The sequence below is a fragment of the Adiantum capillus-veneris genome, chromosome 8, assembly GCF_014529385.1.
Source record: "Adiantum capillus-veneris isolate H3 chromosome 8, ASM1452938v2, whole genome shotgun sequence".
In the NCBI taxonomy this organism is placed as follows: Eukaryota; Viridiplantae; Streptophyta; class Polypodiopsida; order Polypodiales; family Pteridaceae; genus Adiantum; species Adiantum capillus-veneris.
The window spans coordinates 123,885,194-123,909,955 of NC_140938.1; positions in this window are offsets into that span (position 1 = coordinate 123,885,194).

Genomic DNA, 24,762 nt, shown 5'->3' on the forward strand with positions numbered 1-24,762 from the left:
TCATGTAGACCTTTGAAATGTTGATTGCGGATGCACACTTGATTCGGGAAACACTATTCTAACAATACACATCTTGATTTTTTTATTTTCGTTTTGATGTACATGGTAGCCATATGACATTGACATGGAATTCTCGTGTGCTCCATACATTTCATTTGGATGTTTCTTTTGTGTTTGTTTGGTACATAATGGCCACATGATGTGGAGATGACTTTGATTGTGCTTTCCTATATAGTTGTACTATGCTGACACCATTGGCTTGTGTGTTGATTTGTGTGAGATAACAAAATCATACAAGTAGTGGAAATAAGAGTTTATGTGAAGGAAATCCCATGTGGAGCCCCAGAAAGGGTGTACAATTCTTTTTTAGAAGAGGTCTCCATACAAAGGAGACTCTGGCAAAAAAAAAATGGAATCAAGTTCTATGTGCAGGCTCAAAAACACATACAAAGTGGTGCTTTTTGTAAAATGTCATTTTGCATAAGCATTGTTTTGCTTCCATATTTCTACAAAGTGTTTGGTAGTTGAATGATTTTACTGTGAGGTTTTGAGTTTTTTTGCTACACAATGATACTTAAGGATATAATTAGTGTAAAATCAGGGTTCAAAAGCTCGAAAAAATAGTTCCAATTGTAAAATCTCAAAACTAAAAGCTCGCAAAAAAAAAACCCTTGTGGCAACTGGCATGGGTCTTTGAGTCCACAAGCTAGACCATGCGCAGCATCTGTTAGAAAGTAGCGACTGCGCAGGCCATACATGCCAGTCCCTACACCAAAATTAAGACCGATGCTTACTTGTCTAGCAGCATCACCTTGTCTACGTTCCATTTGATGGCCATGCATCGTTGATATCTTGAGAGTGTTTTCAACACAGAAAGGGGAAATTCAGCCTTGTCTTCGAAGAAATTGAAATGGAAGCAGAGGAAATTTGGAGCGTTCAAATTCTCCAAGTATTGACCAAGGGAGGAATTCTTTCCCAAGTCTCCTTTACCTCATCCACAGGAACACGCAATGAACTTTTCGTCATAGACTACAAGCTATGAGAAATAAAAGCCAAGTGTTGGTATATACACATTAAACTCTCACACAAGGAAGCAAAATAATATTTACACAGGAGTATACCTTTTGATTTTCATCTTCTTCAAGTAATGCAACATTCCATAAGTAAAGTGTACTCTTGTTTACAGAGGATAAGGACGACGTTAATGTCAGTGATAGAGCACTTTCCCCATCACTGTGATTCCAAGCCTTTCCTGTACCGCCCTAAACTCCGACTCCGTTGAAAGTGTCACGGCACATGTGGTTGCATCCTTTTATATCATTGCTAGTGCCTCCGTTGGATCGATAGACTCACCCGTTTTCACATGAGCATCCATGATAGAATACTTGTCATTGGCAGGGTCGATTATACTACCATCCTCTTGTATATTCTGAGCGACTATAGCAAGGCTGTAGTCCTCCCTCAATTCAAACAATTCCATGATGTCATTGAGCATTACATAATGATGATCACCGATGGGGACGGTAGAGAGCACATTTGTTGGCAAAGCTCCCTCTAGCAGATGGACACCTTCTGAAACACACAAAGTACCACTAGGTGGTTGCACCAACTCATCACCGATGACTGAACGGTGAGTGCTCTTGGCCTCATCTGCTGTGTCCTGGTGATTGTCAAGATTAACATTCAAAAAGAGTATGAACCCAACATAATATTCTACAACTTGACACTTTCGATTATGTAAGGGACATCTGATGTCATTCCTATGAGACTGCAGTGGCAACTTGAAGTTGCTTCTATAGAAAATATCTTTCTTTAAATGATCAGAACTGATATCCTTCATATGAACATATCGACAACCCCCAAACTCAAATGTGCCGCTGATTGTCTGTTGATCGTATGTTTGATAAAACCCTGCAAGGAAATGTAACGCAAAAGCCAAAAACTCTTGCAATGAGAAGGCAGGGTTGAAAATAGGCTTGAGTTCCTTCTCTCGCTACTGAATCCCAATTCTATAGAGAAAATGGTACAGATTGTCTTTGGGTGCCTTGTTAAAGCAACACAGGTCCTCCTCTATCTTGATCTGAAAGGGATCCATTTATGGAGAGAGGTAAGAAAACTTGGGTTGTTGGTTAGGATAAAGGTAGAAAGGCACTAGCTAACACTAAAGAGTACGAAGGGTGGACTGACAGGCCTCGTATATATAGACTCCTCAGGAACTCGACCATGTCATTTTAGCCACCCTTATGATTGAATTAGTAACAGTGCAATGAATGCAACACAAATACTGAAGCAAGCTCCACCATCCCTATGACATGTATCCTTCATGCGGTGATTAGTGTAGCTATATAAAGCACCTTGACTGCACACTCTGGAACTTGCTCACATATACACAACGCATGTATGGAGGACAAGAAGAAAGGAAAGGTGAAGCTTTTCTAAAAGATGATTGGGGAAATGAAGAAGGTCAAGAAAACGATTGCTGAGGCAAAAGCTCTTCTAAAGGAGTTGAAGAAGAAGAAAAAAAAGGAAACCAAAACGCAAAGGCTGAGGAAAACAACACCTTAAAGATCGAGGTCAAGAAACCACCAACGGTAAAGGAGGAAAAATAATAATTGAAATGGACAAACAAGATAGTGCATCCTTGAAGTTGTAATGGAGTTCTTGAAGATAATACAAATGTAATGGATTCCTTGAAGATACTGCAAATGTATTCATATATTGTTCCTTCGTCTCTGCCTCTTTGTTTGTTTTTTTGGTTAATGATCATGAAGGAAGAGCTTTATCAAAATGTGTCGCACCACAATGCATGTGGTAGATTTATGTCACATAGCCGTTAACCTACTCACGTTGTGCGTTGACAAAAAAATGTCATGCCACAAGGTTGGATAGGGGGAAAGGGGAACACAACACAAGTAGTCTGCCTCTCTATAGCTCAGTGTAAACACAAAACTCCAATCCGTTGGGATTCACCTTCAAAATCCTCTTTCCTGCTAGCAGACCACCGCCTGCACACCTCTTGAATCGATCACATTATATCAAATCACGATCAAACACATACGCACCGCATGACACATTTTGCAGCTTCCCACGCACACCCAGAGCCTCTTTCTCTCTCTCTTTTCCACAAGACACCTCCGGTTTGATGGGGGCACATTTGCCTATACACACACCCGACATCGTAGACACAAGCATAAGAGCAGTAGAGCAAAGGGGGAAAGGGAAAATGACACCAAAGATGAGGGCACTTGCCTTTGTTGAGAACAACTTAGTACAAACTGCCTCGTTGACACAGCCTCAACAGGCATAAAAAGCTGATCATGGCAACCCTCATTGGTGCATTCGTTGAGAATCGGACTTTCCTCCTCTTGCTTTCGTTGTCAAGGCACGCATGCATGCAAGTGATCTCCTTTCCTTCCGAGCTCTCATCACCCAAAAACCCTTTCTTCAAGAGTCGCTCCTTAGCCTTAGCTCACCCTCAACCAAGCCTGTGAAGAAGAAGCTCATCCTCCGAAGCTTGCCTCGTTCCTTCGCCAAAAAAGAAAAAAATCCTCTACCTTTCCCAAAGCCAAAGAAAAACCCTTTTCTCTAACTTCCCAAGGGGTCAACGACACCGTCGTTGTTGCTCTCCTTCCTTTTCCAACCCAAGTCAAAGGAATAAAATATCCCCTTTTTTTCGAAGATGCTGTTGGGCCCTTTCTTTACTTTACCTCCTCCTTTTTCAAAGGGAAAAACTTTTTTTTTTTTTTTTGGGCAACAGGGCCGGTCGTCACTGCCCTTGAGTCTCACTTAGACCTCTTCTTTTCCCCAAATTAACCCTTAAGTTCATAATTGGTTTTCTTTTTTTTCCCCTTGAGTCCAACCACCCTTTTGCCTTTCCATTTATGCCCAACAAGACTTAGAGTACTTGGTTCGCACACCATAGGTGCTCCACATGCCCAAGTTCGCCAAACACCTCTCTCGCCAAGCTACCCCTTGTCAGCTTCAAACCCAGAGAGCTTTTTCACATTCCGACCACTTCACACCCTTCAACGGCAAATCACAAAAGTGGAAAAAAAAAATCGAGTTCGCTTCCCTGCCGCGATTGTCTGCCGACTTGAAGTGGGCGGATCTTGATCCCCCTGACTCCTATTGGCAAGCCGCAAATTTTGGATGACTCCCCATGTTTCATGAAACTTTCTAGAACCTTGGCAAGCTCAAAAATATCCTTTTCAGCACGCCTACCAATGCGACACGATGAGCACATACCCGACCCCCGGTAAATATTCCACAAGCCATAACTTGCCCATCTGAGCTCCAAAGGGTAATCTGAAAAGATTGCATGCCCCACAATTCAAGATTCACATGCCTATATGCTGACATCATCTGTGACCATTTGTCCCCGTCTTCCCTGCTCGTCGGGGATCTTCAAAGGCTTCTAAATTGGAACTTTGATATCTTTCACATCGCGGCTCCGTCTGACGAGCCGTTTGGACGGGCTTCAAGAGCATCTTGAACCCTACATTCCAAGGTACATTCTCTACATTTTGGACACTTTGGTCTACCATCCGGATTATCCCAATATTTGAAGGCCCCTTGGCCTAGAAAACAACTTTGAGCATACGTTTTCGTTGTCACCTGCCTTCCCAGGGCCTTCATATATGCTCTAGCATCCCAACTTGCACCTACCCACAACTTTAGTATTGTATAGCACACTTCCTAGCACAGACCAACTTTGGTTGCACCATCATTGCCCACCCCCCTGTTGAACATTCATGTTCAACCAAAAGCATATTTACAGAACTTGAAACTTGCAATACTTCACTGATGCTCAAGCACATTGAAAAAGGCACAACCATATGTACAATATGTGCAATATGTGCAGCACTACATATCCATCATTTCCAAGTCCTTCTAGGGGGGTTTCCCAACCTCCCTGGCTACAATCTGGTTCACGTAAGGCACCAGGCCTCTATCAAAGTACATCTTGAGCCGTACACCATTCACCCTGTTTTTGAGCAACTTTCCATTTGCTTCTATTAATTCATAGGTCCCCTTTGGAAAAGCTTTATGTACTTTGTACGGACCCATCCACTTATTCTTGAAACTCTTTTGGAAAGTAAAATCCAAATAGCTTTCATACTTCATCACCAGATCACCTTCTTCTATAATTTTATCAAGAAAACTCTGATTAAACTTAGCAATTTGCTTCTCTTTTTGCTTTACGTAATAATCTACGGCTACCTCCCTATTCATCTGCAAAGTTTGGAGCCTAAAAATTTGATCCTATAGCATCCCTTTTTGTGTGGCATTGACTTGCCACACATCCCCTTCAAAGCACCTAATTGCATATGCACCGGCAACACTGCCTCTTTACCATAGACCAATTCAAATGGGGTAAAATTGTTCGCCACTTTGTAGGACGTCGTGTATGCCCACAAACACTTTTCAAGATTCATTCCCCACTCTACCTCCTGCTTGTAAACATACTTTGTCAGCATCTTAATGATTTGGCCATTTGAACTTTCTACCAAACCATTGCATGGAGGATGATAAGGTGAAGAAAACCGATGTTGAATAGCCAGCTTCTCTACCAAAGATTTCATAAGTTTACTCCTAAATCCCTGTCCTCTATCTGAAACGAGCACCCATGGAACTCCAAAACAACAACAGATCTTGTCAAAAACATATTGAGCTACCACATGAGCGTTTACCTCCTTCACAGCTTTGGCTCTGACCCACCTGGTAAGGTAGTCAATCGCCACTACAATGTATTTTCTCCCGCTTGTCGACTTCGGGAGTGGACCAATGGCATCTAGGCCCCACTTCTCAAAAGCATCTTGGGCAATGATAGCTCCTTGCGATTTGGCTATCAGCCTCCTCTCACCCATAGTCTGACATTGATGGCAGGTTTTGCACCAATAGTGCACATCCCGTACTATTGACGGCCACCAAAAACCTACTCTCAAGATTTGAAACGAAACCTAGTCTTTACCTTGATGCCCACTTTCCTCATGACATTGTTGTAGCACCATATAGATTTCTTCCTTATAAAGTACCCATCGCAACACTTCATCACGTCCATAGGTAATAATATCCTCCCCTATCATTGTATAGTTGCGAGAGTTCTGTACTATCCTCGCTTTTGGAGCTTCGACAATCTTTCAGATCACTGACCGGTATTCAAAAAGTCTTCAATCTCTTTCAAGGTCTCATGACCAGCATAGGTGGCTGGGGCCACATATATACCTGCAACCTATACTTGTACTTTGTTGCTTGCAAGCTGATCTGCTTCTTGGTTCTCCTCTCTTCTAACATGCTTGAACTGAACCTCCTCAAAAGACTTCAACAACTTCTTGATGGCATAGAACCAATGCTTTAATGAATCCCGCTTCACTTGCCATTGGCCCAAAAACTTCTTGAGGACTAACAATGCATCACCTTTCACCACCAACCTTGATATACCAAACTCGACACACTATTTCAAACCTAAATGGAGGGTAAGATACTCCGCCTCATTATTGGTGTGAACATCCTCCAGGTCATAGGGTTTTGAAAAGATCACCCTGTTTTGTGGATCTCGTATCACCACACCTCCACCTGCTTTCTGTATTACCCTCCTATATGCTCCATCAAACCACATGGTAAAGGCTTTCGCTAAGTCAGGCTCCTCCTTGGCTTCATCCCGTACCACCCTGGGATAGATTGGAAAATTAACCACCTTGCTAACTAGAATATCTACCAGGTGAGGTCGACTTGTCTGGTCAACATTGAATTCAAACTCAAACTCTTGTAGCTCTATCACCCACTTCATGATCCGCTTCCTTGGCTTCAAGTGAAACACTACCTCCGGCAATAAATTATTGGCCGTTAGCATAAAAAACTTTCAAACGATGAGATACACCTTGAACTTCCTGCATGCAAAAACTAAGGCCATCACCCACTATTAGGCTTCAGTGTAGGTTGCCTCCCCAGGACTTATCACCTTTCTTTCTAAATAAATAGGTTTATAGCTCCTTCCCACCTTTTGCAAGAGTACTGCCCCAATGGCTACAGTGCCTACCGTCATGGCAACATAAAAATCACCTTCATGATTGGGAGGACACACCGTAGGCACTTGACACAAGATTTCTTTCACCCTATCAAAATCTACATGATCCTCTTCATCCCATTTAAAACCGTGCACCAGTTGCGCCCTCTTTTGAAGGGGGTATACATACTGTGACAACATCCAAAAAAACCATGACAGATACTTCAGCCTATGCACGAACTATGCCAAAGCCTGTGCACTGGGAGGAGGATCCATGAAGACTAGAGGCTTGAACTTTTCTGGATCCGCTTCAATCCCATTTTGTGACACCACATGGCCCAACAATGATGCTCAAGGCTATGATAATCTGCACTTCTTGGGGTTCAACTGGCCTCCCTCTTCATCCAGTCTCTAAAAACACAGTCGTAGCTTTGACAAATGATCTGCCCTTGAGCTATAACATCCAATGTCATCCATGAAAACTCTAATGAACCTACCCAAATAGGGACCAAACACCCTATTCATCTAGTCTTGGAAGGTGGCATAGGCATTCACCAAACCAAACGGCATCCTGCGATAGGCAAAGCAACCCAATGGAGATATGAATGTCGTCTTCAGTTGGTCTCCAAGAGAAATACCTATTTGAAAGTAGCCTGAAAACCCATCCATAATGGAATACCTCTCATGGACAGCCACCTGATTCAAAATCTCACCTGAAATGGCAATGGGTAGTGATTCCTCTTGGTCGCAACATTCAATGGTTTGTAATCTCCACACATCCGCCATTTCCCATTCTTTCTAGGAGTGATAACCTCCGGGGAAACCCACTCTAATTCCTTTACAGGGTATATAATGCCTGCATCTAGTAATTGATTTATCTCCTGCCAAAGGGCTTCCTTTTGAATTTCACCCGATCTCCTTAGCTTCTGCGCCTTAGGTCTGTATCCTTCCTTGAGGGCTATTTTGTGCTCAACACCCTTGGATCCTCTCAAATCTTTATACTCCTTTACAAATAGGTTTGGAAAAGATGCACACAACTGGACATAACTTTCTTTCTCCTTCTTGGTCAAGTCTCCACTTAGCATATTGACCACCTCTTCAGTACCCATGGCATGCACATGTGCTTGCACCCCCTCTTTCGCACAAGGTTCTTCCACAATGGACCCAAACAAGTCAGCATCAATCTTGAGCATAGGATCCTCACGTTCTTCTTCCTCTATATTTGTATAGCCCTTATCATAGGCTGTTTCAATCTCGTACTCATAGCTGGTGGTGTTTCCTTCGTCTCTTGCCGCCATAGGATGAAAATGGATTTCCTTGGTCTTCAGATCCAGCACCAAAGGTAAACACTTTGCTTTCCCAATCCTATTTCGCACCTATTTCCAACAGCCATGGCCTACCGAAGATGATAGGATATGCGTTATCCCAGCTTTCATCACAAAAAAGTCGATCAGGCACTCTATGCCCATCACTTTCACTCTTACATCCTAGGCCATGCCCAAACACCTATCTTTAGCATGGTTAGCTATCCTTATGCACACATTTGATTTGGCTACCACCTTCACCCCTGTTTCCTTCATCGCAGCTTCTGTCATGACGCAAACCTGTGCTCCCCCATCTATATAGGCTTGAACTTGCATCCTTTCCTCGATGACAACATGCACCGAAGGAAGAACATCCGTTGGGCTATCTACCTTGATTTCCATATTTTTCACCACCTGCACATTGCCCTTACCCCTTGGTAGCCTAGTGCAAACACTAGTCGACCACTGGCGCCTAAATGTTTGGTTCAATGCCAACAACTGTCCAGAAGTAATATTAGCTCTTTGACTTTGGACATGACTCACCAAATCATACTCTAGATGGCCGCGGCCAAGCTGAAAATCTGTTTGTCTAATCCAGTGACGCCTTCTTTTCTTGCTAGTTTCAGGCTTCTCTTTCCCCTCGTATACTTTCTCTTTACCTTTACGAACTCTAGTCTCCCGTTCAGTTTCTGTGTCCCTTTCAGCTCTAGCTCTTTTGTTGGCCAACACTTCGACATTCTGTTTATCCACCCCAATGATGTTCACCCTCGAGACTTCACCGCCATCCGTTTGGGCTTGCTGCACTCGATTGTCAACTGCCTACTCCCTCGGGCCATTAAACTCTGCTTGGCCTCTCCCTCTGCCAAACAATGGGTAGATACCACCTCTTTCCCTCACCGGATGGGGATAGTCGGCGGGTGCATAATGCCCTTCTTCACTGCAATTATAGCACCTTCCAGGTAGAGCCTTGGCCTCCCCCTCGCTCCTCTTGACTGTCCCCTATCCATTACCCTCAATCGTAGCTATTGCATTTGCTCCGATAGATCCTGAACTGTATGTATCCACTGCTGTGCAATAGCAGCCGTAGCCCTATTCCCTTGATTTTCCTCCTGAGTTGACTCTCGAGGGCTTTGTGGTTGAAGATGTGCCATTGCTTCATAGCCTGCTACGCCCTACTGTATGTTTTTTTTAATTTTTCTAATTTTAGACCTTGCAATCGCCACTGCCCCATTGTAGTTCTTTGGGCTTTCAAAGTCCACTTTCTCTCTCAACTTCGGATGTAAGCATGCCATAAACTTATCCAATTTGAAGTACTCACCATTGGCTAGCTGCATAGCTGCTGCTAAATCTGCCCAACATGCTTCAAAACGATCCAGAAACAAGCTCAATTCCTCACCTACATCCTGCTTTAGAGCCTTTAGCTTTGCATCCATCTCAACTGGAGAAGCTTCTTTATGAAAATCATGCAAAAATCTTGCCTGTAGAGCCGGCCATGCCTGTCTCAGCTCAATCTCCAAAGCTTCAAACCACAGTTTGGCCTTTTCGCGCATCACCAAAGAGAAGGTTTGCATCTTGCTTTCCTCATTAGGCATTTGCAAAGACAACATGTATAAATCAAAATCTCCAAGTCATTCGTCTGGATTCTCTTCACCCATAAAAATACGACCATAGCTTTGGGATGCCATCCTTACCTATACGGAAATCTGTACTTTCCTTCACCGACGGGAGCAATCAACGTGCTCCTCAGTGGGGGCACTAGAAGATGGATAGGGGGAAAGGGGAACACACCCAAAACACAAGTAGTCTTCCTCTCTATAGCTCAGTATAAATACAACACCCCAATCCACTGGGATTCACCTTCAAAATCCTCTTTCCTACTAGCAGACCACCGCTTACACACCTCTCGAGTCGATCACACTATACCAGATCACGATCAAACACATACGCACCGCATGACACATTTTGCAGCTTCCCACGCACACCCAGAGCCTCTTTCTCTCTCTTTGCTACAAGACACCGCCGATTCGATCGGGACACATTTGCCTATACACACCCGACACCGCGGACACAAGCATAAGAGCAGTAGAACAAAGGGGGAAAGGAAAAATGACACCAAAGATGAGGGCAATCTTTGCTTTTATTTTCTGAGAACAACTTAGTACAAACACTCTCGTTGACACAGCCTCAACAAGCATAAAAAGATGATCACCGCAACCCTCGATGGTGCAGTCGTCGAGAATCGGATTTTTCTCCTCTTGCTTTCGTTGTCTAGGCACGCACGGATGCAAGTGAGTCCCTTTCCTTCCAAGCTCTCATCACGCAAAAGCCCTTTCTTCAAGAGTCCCTCCTTGGCCTTGCCTCGCCCTCAACCAAGCCTACGAAGAAGAAGACCATCCTCTGAAGCTTGCCTCGTTGCTTCGCCCAAGAAAAAAAAACCTCTTCCTTTTTCTCTCTTCCTTCCCCAAAGCCAAAGAAAAACCTTTTTTTTAAACTTCCCAAGGGGGAAACGACGCGGCGCCGTTGCCCTCCTTCATTTTTCAACCCAAGTCTAAGAAAAAAAATATCCCCTTTTTTTTGAAGATGTTGTTGGGCCCTTTCTTTACTTTACCTCCTCCTTTTTCAAAGGGAGAAAGCTTTTTTTTTTTTTGGCAACAAAGCCTGGCGTCACTATGCTTGAGTCTCACTTATACCTCTTCTTTTCCCCAACTTAACCCTTAAGTTCATAATTGCTTTTCTTTTTTCTCCCCTTGAGTCCCAACCACCCTTTTGCCTTTCCATTTATGCCCAAGAGGACTTAGAGTACTTGGTTCTCACACCATCGGTGCTCCACGTGCCCAAGTTCGCCGAACACCTCTCTTGCCAAGGTACCCCTTATGAGCTTCAAACCCGGAGAGCTTCGTCGTTGTGCGCTCCTTGTCGCACTGTCGAAGCAAGGGACTTGCCAATACACCGTGTGCGAGCCACAAACGGCTCCAAGCACACAACAAGCCTAAACTAGCAAGCTCAAGAAAACAAAGGATGTGTCACTCACCGCTCTACGCTCGCCTTCGTGGTGGATTCCTCGCCGCGATGAAGAAGAAGCTGCAGTCGTGCCGCGCTCAACCGCTTCGCCGCCGTCGTGCCTTCGTAATGCTCGATCGCACACACACTCTCCCTCTCTCTCTCTCTCTCACACACACACACACACAAGGAGGTGAAGAAGAAGAAGATGGAGATGGAGCAAGAGCACTCCTCAATTGCACAAATGAGAGAATGAGTAAAAATTAGGTTTAGTTGGCTTTTATAGGAGCTCACCCCATTCACACTTGGGCGCCCATGCTTAACCAACTAATCCCTTGAATGTCCAAGTTAAAGTGCGCCTCTCATCGACGATCACTTTACCTTTCCCTATTGGACCGACAAGCCCGGTACCTGACTCTACCAAATACATAATACGCGTCCATCGTAGGTGATGGGTGTCCGTGTGCCGTGAGGGTTAACATGCCCCCCTTCCTGATGTAGATTCCGTCCTCGGAAGCTATTGAGTTGAAGCTGGTTCGTCGAGGTGGAAGAGCATTTGAGATGAATGTCCTTAGCCTTCTTCAGTCACTGCAAAATCAAACAACATTGACACAGTAATTGCATTCTCCTAAAAAGCATATGCAGTTTTAGGGAGACAAATTGATTGGTCAAAGAATTTCAAACAATTTGTTAGCAATGAACATTAAATTGCAATGTAATCAAATGCATAAACAGATGTAAAGGTAAAAAATTAAACAAGTCTGGGGTCGCTAATTTGACGGTCGAAAGGCACTAGAGATCGAATATTAATACCATGGGTAAGCTTCTTAATTTTCTCTGGTCAATTAAGTTGTTTAATCGCGAGAGCCAAGTATTCATGTTCAAGGGCTGACTAGAGGCTATATCTAGAAAACCTTGTAGTTAAGCTACCATAAAAGGAATTTCTCATGAAATCATCGCCTGTCTGATTACTTTTTCTTTGACCCCCCAAGGTCTTTTCACAGTGATTCAATTATGATGTGTGTGCTTCTTTTGTATGCCTTGGGTTTTTTGCTTTTCAAGGAAAAGCGCCCACACTGGGAACCTCTAGGGCTCTAGTACCATAGGCAATACATGTGAGTGAAGTACCAAATCAAGCTGAGATTTCTCTTCTAGCTTAAAATTTTACATTGTGGCACTTTGATTTTTTGCTTGTTCATTTTCAGCATTTTAATTTTGTAACTTTGGGGGGTCATATAACATTGTTACATTCCCCAGGCTCATCACATTAGTAAACTCCCTTTATAATACTTAAGCTAAAGGTCGATAGGGTCAAGACCACTAGAAAGCCCTAGTACATTCATACAATGCTGCCTAAATCGGATTAAGAACCTAAGTAACCATTGCTTATTAGGAAGGCATTCCCCATGGTATTAAGAGAAGATCTCTAATACCTAGCTAGCTTAGTCGGACTGCTTGATTTTTACGCCTAAACAAGTGATTATGACAAAAGATTGCATTGAATTAAATGTTTAATACTAAGCCAATGCGCTGAATATTATGCTACCAATCACAATCAAAGCAGACAAACATGGATGCAAAAAGATAAAGGCAATGCTAATGGACAAGAAACACCTGTTTGTGTTGATGGTCGCGCTTGATTTGAAGTGTGAACGAGAGAAAGGTTCCATGAAGGTCCAAATCCTATCAACAGCAACACGCTCCTGTACACACTAGGAAACACAAACAATACCTCTAGGAGGCACATTAGTGGGAAAAGAGAACTTCGCTAATCTCTCAACTCTAAAACAGAAACACTCCTATCGTACTAATCTTACCTACCCTCCATCACTCAAGTGATGAGGATCAAAGGTGTTTTATGGCATAGGTTTCTGTTTCACTGTACCAGATGTGACATGTGTAGGTCTAAGTCAATGTTTTGACTTTTATGTGCATAATCGTTTGCTAATTGCTCTTGCTCTTTATTTTTTTGTTTGTGAGTATAAAGCTTTATATGTACATTCCCTAAGATTGGAATTGAGAGGTCAGGGAAAAAGGTTGAGAGGGAAACAAGTGAATAATGGATGTCCACAAACACTCCCCCCTTCCTTAGGTAGATCATACCGTTTGAAATGAGCTTGTCACCCTTTGAAACCAATTGTTCCAGTTGGTAATAGGTGAGGATTTTTGCCAGTAGTTTTCTATTACCCTAGGTGCCTTGTCAAGCTGCAAGGGTGGTAAGGTACTCTCCCAGGATCGAACTTGAAGTGGTTCATTAGGTGATTCTTGAACACTGGGAGGTGTGGATTCTTTTGTAGCTTCATGGAGGTCCACTACTATAGATGGAGGCTCTGTAGAAGCTTTTACCTCTATGGATGTATTACATGATGAGCTAGAATCTTTATGGGACTCCCCCCTTCCTGAGCTAGGTGGAACAAATCGTTCTTTCTTTGGTACCCAAACTAGCTCGGGAGCGGGTGTGTAGCATTCTGTGATTTTTTTCCTTCCACGATCATTGATTCGTTTTGGAACTACGGGATTGGGCTCACTTGGGTCAGGTGATAGGTAAGAGCACACTTTACGTTTGGGCACCCAGATTTGATCATTTCCTTCATAGTATCCTTGGGCTTCCAATAGTCGTTTAGGAATCCAACGCAACGTTTCTTTACATTTCTTGGAGCGAGTGGTACGTTTCTTACAAGGCTTCTGTTTTTTAGCACTAGCTATGGTCACTAAAGAAGTTTTAGGGACCCACTTGTATGTTTTCTCTGTTATATTAGGATGGTTCTTGTGTGTCTCAAGCTTTCTTTCAACTACATTAGTTGAAGCTCTAGAGAGTTGGGCTATGGGGACGTATGGTTCAACCTCCTGGACATGCAATGTCTTGGGTTTTATTTCCTTGGGCAATATCTCAGGGACTATGGCTTGAGTGGTAGGGCTAAGAGTTGGTTTTTGCGTTGTAACACCCCCAGTCCCCCAATCAATAGTGCATTTGGTGGCTATCATCCACGTGCGGCCTAGGTTTATATTACCCTCCATAGTTCCAGTAGGCATGACCAAAAAGTCTTGAGCTACCACCCCATTGTCATAACTGACAGAAATGTGCCAGATTCCAAAAACCGTAGTTTTTTTCTTGTTGACACCCTTGACTTGGATAATACTCTCAGATAGAGGTGGCTTCCCTAACTGACACCACACCCCATAGGATAGCAGATTGTATTTAGCACCCGTGTCCAATAAGGCGTTATATAGCACTTTTCCATAGGCACTATTTAACTCAATGGGGTATCCTAGAGGTGTGTAAGAGTCCAACCCATCCTCTTCGTGTGCTTCATTTGCATCAGGTTCCGAGCGAGTAGCTCTACCTAATGTTTCCATGAAACGGCTAAACATACTAGTACTAGGCTGTGGAGCTTCGGGAGGTGCATGGCCTTCTCTCTCAGTGTTTTGGGTAGGGTATGCTTCCATGATTTCTGAGTCGGAGGAGAAATCACTAGCGGCTATTTTAGGGTCTTGGGTGGTGCTACCTTGTGTCCCCGCTGAGGGTCTAGAGCTTATCGTGGATGGGTAATGGGTGTCCGTATGAACAGAGGCACTCTCAATATGCTCGTGTTCTAGCACCCGCCCAGAGCGTAAGTGCATGTGCTTTTGATACCCTAAGGTGTCAAAAAGCTGCTCTAGGAGGCCTTGTGACTAGTTTTTAGCGTGTTTTTTGTTTGTTTTTTTGCTAGATTTTTTAGAGCGTGTCGTGGAATGGGCCGTGTGATAGCTCAAAACGAGCGTATCGGTCAGAGGGTCGTGCCGTGCTTTACAGCCCTCCGTTTGGTCACTTTATACCCTCGGAATCCCTAAAACTGTCAATTTCCAGTAGGGAACTAGGCCCAAACTAGAAAGTCTAAGGGTGCAAGTGGGAAGAGAAAGGAGGAGAGTGGAGGACTTGTCCCACATGCTCTCATTCTCTCTTGAGGGAGTAGGGTATATATATAAGAGTGAGTCTAGTATATATCATAAGACTGAGGACTGAGGCCTGAGCTTGGGCTTGGGCTTGGGCTTGGGCTTGGGAAAATGATCCCGATCTATCTTTTATACCAACCAACCCGTCCGTTTTAAGAGTCACGTTTTTTATTTTCGAAAAATATCGCCGCCCACTCGCTCGCGTTTTTAATTTCCGAATTTTTTTCCTTTTAAATTTTTTTTTTCAAAATTATTATTATTATTTTTTTCTCAAAAAACTTTTTTTTTTCAATTTTTTTTGTTTTTTTGTTTTTTTTGTTGATGCAGAAAATACAGAAATTGAAAAAAACGCAGAAAATGCAGAAAAAACGCAGAAATTGTAAAAAAATGCAGAAACAACGCAGAAATTGCAGAAAAAACGCAGAAATTGCAGCAAATTGACAGAAATGCAGAAAATTGCAGAAATTGAAAACGCCGAACTTGAAAACGCAGAAATTGCAGAAATTGAAAAAACGCAGACAATAACAGAAATTGAAACTTGACAGCAATTGCAGAAAACGCAAAAAACAGAAACCTTCCACACACTCCTTCTCTGCCTTTCCTATGATAGAAATTGCACCAGAAGAAAGCGTAAAGTGCTAACCGAGCTTAGTGTAGGGCATATCCCCGGCAGCGGCGCCAAAAATGTGCGCTCCTTGCCGCACTGTCGAAGCAAGGGACTTGCCAATACACCGTGTGCGAGCCACAAACGGCTCCAAGCACACAACAAGCCTAAACTAGCAAGCTCAAGAAAACAAAGGGTGTGTCACTCACCGCTCTACGCTCGCCTTCGTGGTGGATTCCTCGCCGCGATGAAGAAGAAGCTGCAGTCGTGCCGCGCTCAACCGCTTCGCCGCCGTCGTGCCTTCGTAATGCTCGATCGCACACACACTCTCCCTCTCTCTCTCTCTCACACACACACACACACACAAGGAGGTGAAGAAGAAGAAGATGGAGATGGAGCAAGAGCACTCCTCAATTGCACAAATGAGAGAATGAGTAAAAATTAGGTTTAGTTGGCTTTTATAGGAGCTCACCCCATTCACACTTGGGCGCCCATGCTTAACCAACTAATCCCTTGAATGTCCAAGTTAAAGTGCGCCTCTCATCGACGATCACTCTACCTTTCCCTATTGGACCGACAAGCCCGGTACCTGACTCTACCAAATACATAATACGCGTCCATCGTAGGTGATGGGTGTCCGTGTGCCGTGAGGGTTAACAGTCGCATTCCGACCACTTCACACCCTTCAATGGAAAATCACAAAAGTAGAAAAAAAATCGAGCTTGCTCCCTTGCTACAATTATCTGCTGACTTGAAGTGGGCGCATCTCGATGCCCCTGACTCCTATTTGCGAGAGACAAATTTTGCATGACTCCCCATGTTGCATAAAACTTTCCAGAACCTTGGCGAGCTCAAAACAATCCATTTCATCATGCCTACCGATGCGGCACGATGAGCACATACCCGACCCTCGGTAAATATTCCACAAGCCATAACTTGCCCGTGTCAGCTCCAAAGGGCAATCCGAAAAGACTGGCATGCCCCACAGTTCAAGGTTTACATGCCTATATGATGATGTCAGCTATGACCATCTGTCCCCATCTGCTTTGCTCGTTGGGGATCTAGAAAGGCTTCTAAATTGGAACTTTGATATCTTTCACATCGGGGCTCCGTTTGACGAGCCGTCTGGATGGACTTCAAGAGCATCTTGAACCCTACATTCCAAGACACATTCTCTACATTTTGGACACTTCATTCTTCTATCCTGATTATCCTAATATTTGAAGGCCCCTTGGCCTAAAAAACAACTTTGAGCATACGTTTTCGTTGTCACCTGTCTTCATAGGGCCTTCATATTTGCTCTAGCATCCCAACTTGCAACTGCCCAGAACTTTAGCACTATATAGCACACTTCCCAGCACATACCAACTTTGGTTGCACCAACGTGATAGGGATCTCTCTCCATGATATGGGTGGTCCCTATCGCATTGTGATGCGACATCCAAATGTCGCGCCACAATGCGATAGGAAGGCATGTCCACTGTCCAAAGTATGGGTGGTACCTATCGCGTTGTCACACGACCTCCAAATGTCATGCCACAACGTCATAGGGAGGCATGTCCACGATATGGGTGGTCCCTATTGTGTTGTGACGCCACATCCAAATGTCTCGCCACAACGCGATATAGAGGTATCATCACAACATGGTTGGTCCTTATCGCGTTGTGGTGCACCATCAAGAGTGTCCTACCACAATGTGATAAGTACACTCCCCCTCCTTGTGTTGTGCCATGACATTTTTCCTTGTTGCGACACAACGCAAGGAGGGGGTTTGATTGAACAAGGTGCATCTCATATCGCGTTGTGCTACGGCAACCACATAGTCGACCTCGTGCCCCAGTAAACATGCAGTATGCCATGTGTCATTCATGCGGTGATGCACTCTTCCCAATGATGATGAGAAACTCAATTAATTGTGGCCTCCACACGTTTGGTAATGATGATGATATCCTTGATGATCATATAATGTTTCTATTTTTGTTTACCCATTATTGTTTGAAAATTGTCCTTACCTCTTTTAATTAGCTTTTGCAACGTAACCTTCTCATTGCCCAATCTTCTTCTTATTATTCTCCACAATGCTTTCCAGTGTAAACACTTGTTTTCATGGCTCACACAAAGCTGACCGCAAGGAAGGTTTACCCATAAGACAACCAAACTTCATCCTCAAAAGTTGCAGGCAAAAATCTTGCCTAATCTTCAAGAAACAATGCGTAGTCGGATGTACGAGTAGAATCAAAGCGTTCTGCTTCAGCTGCATAAACTCTTGAGGCATATTTCTCTTTCTAATCCTAAGTTACCCTGTCAAAGAGTAGTTTGCCAGATTTATGAGAGTGCAATTTTGGATTTTCGATGGGCTAGAAGTGCAATGGGTCGCTCCTTGAGGCTGTCGAGGAATTTTTTATCGAGATGCTCCAATATAGCTACGTCCTCATAGCTCATGCCCACAGAGTGACAGTGATGCCCCAGGATATCAATTCTCTCAGGTTCTTACAATTCAAGTACGACAAGACACTTGCACTAGTCCATCTATCTGGCAGGAGAATGGACAACATTTTGGCAATCCCTCCAATAATCAAAGTGAAGGTGACCTATGTGAGCACCGCACAACATACATATGGTGCAGGTTTGAATGTGGAGAGGACCCAAGAGGCACTTGTGGAAGATCCTTCAGAGGATTCAAATGAATGGGAGATGTTGCTAGCAATTAACCAAGCTAACAATGGCACCCTACGTTTCCTTGACCCAGCTTTTGACGTAGCACTTCTGGTATGGGGCCAAATTTTTTATTTTCCTTTCAGCCCTCACAAGATAGGTGTTTTTCGAAATAGTGGGAGGGAGCTTATAGACCAATTTATCAACTTCAGTCTGTCGTATGTTAAATTATATTTACAGAGGTATTTGTTTGATTCTGGCTTATTAGAGATCCTCATCAATTAGTTTTCTCAACTTCCACCATGCTAGTTTCCAACCTTGCATGGAATCAACAATCCGAGGTAGCCGTTTTGGATACACAATTGTCAATTGTGCTCACCTCAAAGGACACTTTCCTAATAGAAGTCGTTGATTGGTTTCAATGGGTGAGCATGGACACGACGAAAGTTTTACTTTTAGCTTACAATGAAAAGTAAGTATTTTTTATAAAGTTATAGTCTTCAATATTTTTTATACCATGAATAAAAAACTAATTCCTTATTTTGTGCAATTAGTTCACATTGGAGCCTTGTTGGCTTCAACATTGAGCGCAAGCGTTGCTACCTTGCAAACTCTATGCATGGTTCTCATGAAACTGTCCAAAGGTACATAGTTACTTGTTTCTTGATTCTGCAATATTGATGCAACGTGTGGTCACCATATGCTATGTATTGCAGGTGTGTTCGGAAGCTTGTTGCTGCATGGGAATCATTGACCCAAGATAGTGTTTGGGAAGATATGCTGATTTTGAGTTGCAAGGTTTCAAATCAAGACGATGGCCATTCTTATGAATGGAGAGTTCTTGCAAATACGGAGCCTCTTCTGGAACGCATTTATGCTGAGGAGTGTGGAAGTTAAGTGCTGAGGAGTGTGGAAGTGTAAGTGTAATCTTTTGCTTTTGTAATCCTTGCACACATGATTTGTTTCAATTACATATAAAAGCTATGGATTTCATTTGCAGGCAAGGAACCATACATATTATTTGAACGTACATGTGGAGGCATTTAGGATGACAATGATCCGGACTATGATCAATCTTGTGGAGACTTGTCCTGAAGGAGCCACCGATGCATTTGTTGTACGAGCTCCATGACCACAACCTCGGCCTCCACCTTGGAGGTACGAAGCAACAGCTCCACCAATGACACCCGGACTTGCCTCCCCTCGTGTTTCTAATCACTCGACCTCTAGTCTTTTTGTAATACCCAATTTTACTGAGGAAGACGAGGCCACTACACAATCTTTTCCTCAACCCCAACCCCATGACTCAATCCCCCGACCGTCTGATGAGCCTTTACATTCTAATCATATAATCAAGCTAGGGAGATCTCCCCTCAATTCTAAATAAGAGCTACTAAGATTTAATTGGACATTATTACAATGTACATTATTAAACGCAATGTAAAGACAACTTGAGTCGATTTTGAAAAGATAATTGGTCTCAGACTCATTAGGACGAGAATGGGGTCTAGGAGGGCTTCTTTACTTGGCAGTTTAAGGAAGTCAAATCTTTAGTATTAAGAAAGTAATCAAAGGAAAACTTTTGAATTCAAACAGGCAAAACGGCTAGTTTATTTGAATTTAAAGTTTCCCCCCAAAATAAAATTTAAAATCTAGCGGGTAAAACTATATCATGTAGCATGTCTATGGAAAGATCTCAATGCATAGATTGCAGATCTATGATCTCTGCTCCAATCGGAGATCGTATGTGGGAGTTATGGAAGGCCAAAAATCATAAAATTGTCCACCTCCTTTTTGGGGGGAAAAGTGTATCCTTTGACAACTCTTACACATGTCTTACACACCCACCATTCTTGCCCACATGGCATACACATATTTGTCACAATGTTAATCACATTCATAAGCTCATGGAAATTGAACAAGCCCTCCTACACCCCATCCTCTTCCTAATGTTTATTTGCAATAAATTGCTTAACAATGCATTTTTGCATGAATATAGATTGTAAGCTTGCTATCAACAACTTTCTATAATATTTGCAGTACAGAGCAATGTGACATATTGTGTGAGCCGCCTTCTTCAATCAAGAGTTGCATTGTACTAGAAATAGTTGGTCATCCTTTATCTCTACACACAATGTCTTCTTCTCCTTTCTCTGAGACACTTGCACGATAGTTAATCGAGTAGTTAGATTAGACCAATATTTTGTAATGATAATCAGTAGGTAAATACATGGCATTAATTTTTACATACAAAACATACTACCTTTTGCATGCTGCACTGGAAAGAAATTTTGAGGCAAGCTCAGGTCAATCTCATTGTCCAATCCTCACGCATTTGTCGTAGTGTCACATTGCCTCAAATGCTAAGAACAATTAGCAAATCAGGTCCACACCATACCTCAACCATTCTCAAAGCATTGTTAAGCTCCTCAGTTAAATCTTGGTCCAAAACTACTAGATGACCATTCACTCGATTCCACCTTACGTAGTGGAAGGAAGCTATGAAATTTTGAGAAGCTATCATGCACTTACACGCAATAGACTTATTATTTACCTTGCATAAGACGCCATCAGAATCATGGACATCCCAAGATTCATCCAAAAAATCAAGCTATTTATCTGTCTTGCAGAGTAGCATAGTTTAAGTCTTCCTAATCTCTTCATCATGGAAAAAGTCGATGAACACATGCATGGGCATGACGATTGAAACACGTTGTTGGGAAACAAGCAAACTGAAGCACCTGTATAGTGATGTCACCCAAGAGCGTTGAAAGATCACTACAAGAACACCAAAAGGCTTGGAAAATACCTTTGAAACACCACAAGTCCAGCAAGAGTAGTCCCCTTGGGAATTTATTGGTCGTCACCCACCCAAGAGACTATGTCACATAGTAGAAAAACCCTACCAAAGCATGGATTTATAGCACACGCCGACCAATGGATATGAATACAAGGTCCTCCCCTTTCACCATTGAATACCACAAACCCAAAACTTCAATATTAGTTCCAAAATTCATAGATACATGCCCTGCCAATTTGCCTGTACACAATTTACCACTAGGCTTTCATAGCCATAACCTTGCAGAGAACTAGTCGTAACCTGAAGAGCACAAGTCCAATTGGGGCACTTTAAAGCTTGAGAGAAATCTTGAGAAATTATTGGAGAGAAATATGAAGATGACCAAATTTGAATCTACACACCGCTACATGCAAAATTGATGCGAACAGGGAGCTATCCCAACACGACTACACGCAGAGTAGGCAAGGTGGGGGCAAAAATTGCAACAAAAACCATCAAGGAGGCACAACGAGCTCAAACATGAAAAATTCTGGAGTTTTGCTGAACTTTTTTAAGTTTGTACATGATTTTAAGTTATATACAAGTATCACTTCAAAAAACTCACTCACGGGCACTTATAGTAGCCCGAGAGCTATCACTAGACTAGCGACTTGCACTGCCTGTACATGTGCTTGCTAAAGCAAGCTAAAAACCCCACTAAAAGAAATCCCACACACACTTTTGACATCGGGCGTCATGTCCGTATGTACAAATTTACAAAAAACAGGGTGTCAAAAATGTGCCTAACATAGTTTGCCACACCCCAGCCTGCTAGATCATTCATGATCAGCAGCATAAAAGAGATCCTATAGACCACAGGAGGGAGTATTCACTTCATCTTCATCATTAGACACATGATCATCCAATTATTTAAAAGAAGGCTCATCCTCAATCATAGTCATCAACCTTGCAATATACTTCTTCAACCTGTAGCCATTCACACGTGCTTTATGTGGGGTACCATCCAAGTCAGCAAGCTGATATGTGCCATTTGGAAATCTGTTTAAGATCAAGAAAGGACCTTGCCATTTGATTTGAAATTTCTTTTGAAAAGTTCTATCAATCTTACTATTGTAACGAAGCACCATGTTACCCTTCTTGATGTCCTTGTCCTTCACCTTCTCATTTGCCTTTACTTGATTCTTCTTCAAGACTTGCTCTTAATTAACAAAAGCCAACAACCTATCCAACTGTACACATTGCAAATATAGAATCCTTTCCTCGAATGCATCATTGGTCCCTTCTTCAAGCTTTAACATCATCTTCAAAGCTGGTATCTCTACCTCAATAGGAAGTAAAGCCTCTTTGCCAAAAACTAGATGGAAGGGAGAGAAACCAGTACCTGATTTGATGGCAGTCCTGTAAGCCCATAGAGCACAAGGTATCTCTAAATCCCAAGTCTTTACATTGTTTCTTTTCATCTCTGTAAGCATCCTAATGAGATCTCCATTAACCCTTTCATTCATGCCATTGCATTGGGGATAATATGGAGTAGTAAACCTGCAATGCACATGAAGCTTCTCACATAGATAGTCCACCAGCTCTCCCTTGAAACCTGGACCCTTGTCAGAAAGTAACTCAAATGGCATGTCAAATTTGCAGCAAATATCTTCATATATAAATAAGGAAACATCTTTTACTCGTGATGTGCTTAAGAGCCTTGGCTTCGTCCCACCTGGATAGATAGTCAACAACAGTAATTATGTAACATTTGCCTCTAGCTGTAATAGGTAGAGGACCTATTGCATCAATACCCCATTTCTCAAACACATGATAAGCCACAATGGTGCCTCTAACTTCTGATTTGAGAACCCTATTTTCCATGCTTTGACACTCTTTACAAGACTTGCACCAATGATGAACATCACGTTGACCGCTTGGCCACACATAACCTCCCTACAAGACTTTATGCAAAGTGATCTTTGAAACAAGGTGACCACCACAAGAATCCTCATGATTCCCCTCATGATTCTCCTGGATAGATAGTCAACAACAGTAATTATGTAACATTTGCCTCTAGCTGTAATAGGTAGAGGACCTATTGCATCAATACCCCATTTCTCAAACACATGATAAGCCACAATGGTGCCTCTAACTTCTGATTTGAGAACCCTATTTTCCATGCTTTGACACTCTTTACAAGACTTGCACCAATGATGAACATCACGTTGAACGCTTGGCCACACATAACCTCCCTACAAGACTTTATGCAAAGTGATCTTTGAAACAAGGTGACCACCACAAGAACCCTCATGATTCTCCTCTAAAATTTTGTAAATTTCCTCTTTCCAAGGCACTTTTCTCATCACAAGATCAGCCCCCTTCATATACAAGGCATCACCAAGTAGCACATACTTTTTTGCACGACGTAAGAAGGCATACTTTTTTTACTTCTCCAACTCTGATGGAAGCATATCTGTTTGTAGAAACTCTTCCTCCCTCTTAAAGATTACCTTCCCAAATAAAGAGGAGAATCAACCCTTATCACATACAGTTTCCCAAGTGCTTCTTCATTTTGAGACATGTCCACATGCCTTAAACTCCAAGCTTCAAAATGCTTAAGCAAATTCTTCACTTGAAAACACATATTTTTCATCCTTGGATTCTTACTTTGCCACACCCCAAGTACTTGATTAACCACCAAAAGAGCATCACCTCTTACCCTCACACGATAGATGGCAAGCTCAAGGCAAAGGTTGAGACCTTTTTCCAAAGTAGCATACTCATCTTCATTGTTGCTTTGTGTTGTAAGCTTCAAACTCCTTTTAGTTACCAACGCACCTTGAGGATCATAAATTACCACACCTCCTGAAGCTTCACCATGCGCTTTCCTGTAAGAGCAATAAAAAAAAAAAGATAGGCATTGTCTATGTCAAGAGCTTCCATGTGTTGCTTCTTCACTGCATCCTCCTTAAGAAGAAGAGGGCTTTCCTTATAAGTAAGCAAATCAGACAATGTAGCCCTTATATTATCCTCAACAAGAAAAGAGAATTGGAATTCCTGTAGCTCCACAATCCACTTCATGAGCCTCTTTGACAAAGTAGGGCTATTCACCAATTAAGGTAGAGGAGTGTAGCTAGTGAGGAATGTGAATGGTTTAGGGAGAAGATAGTGCCTAAACCTTCTACATTAATAAATCACACTCACCATGATGAGCTCCACTTCAGTATAGCCTCTTTCCACCTCTAGCCTCACCCTGCTAGCACAATAGATAGGCTTCATGTAGTGAGAATTGTTACCTCTTTGAAGAAGCATAACTCCAATGGAATCCTTACCTAGTGATGGATTCACATAAAACTTCTGATCCCAATTAGAAGTTTGCATAGTAGGAAGAGAACCAAGAACCTCTTTGATACCTTGCAAAACCTCTTCACATTCATTTGCGTATTGTAGAGGATCCAACCTTGCTACTTGCTGTAGA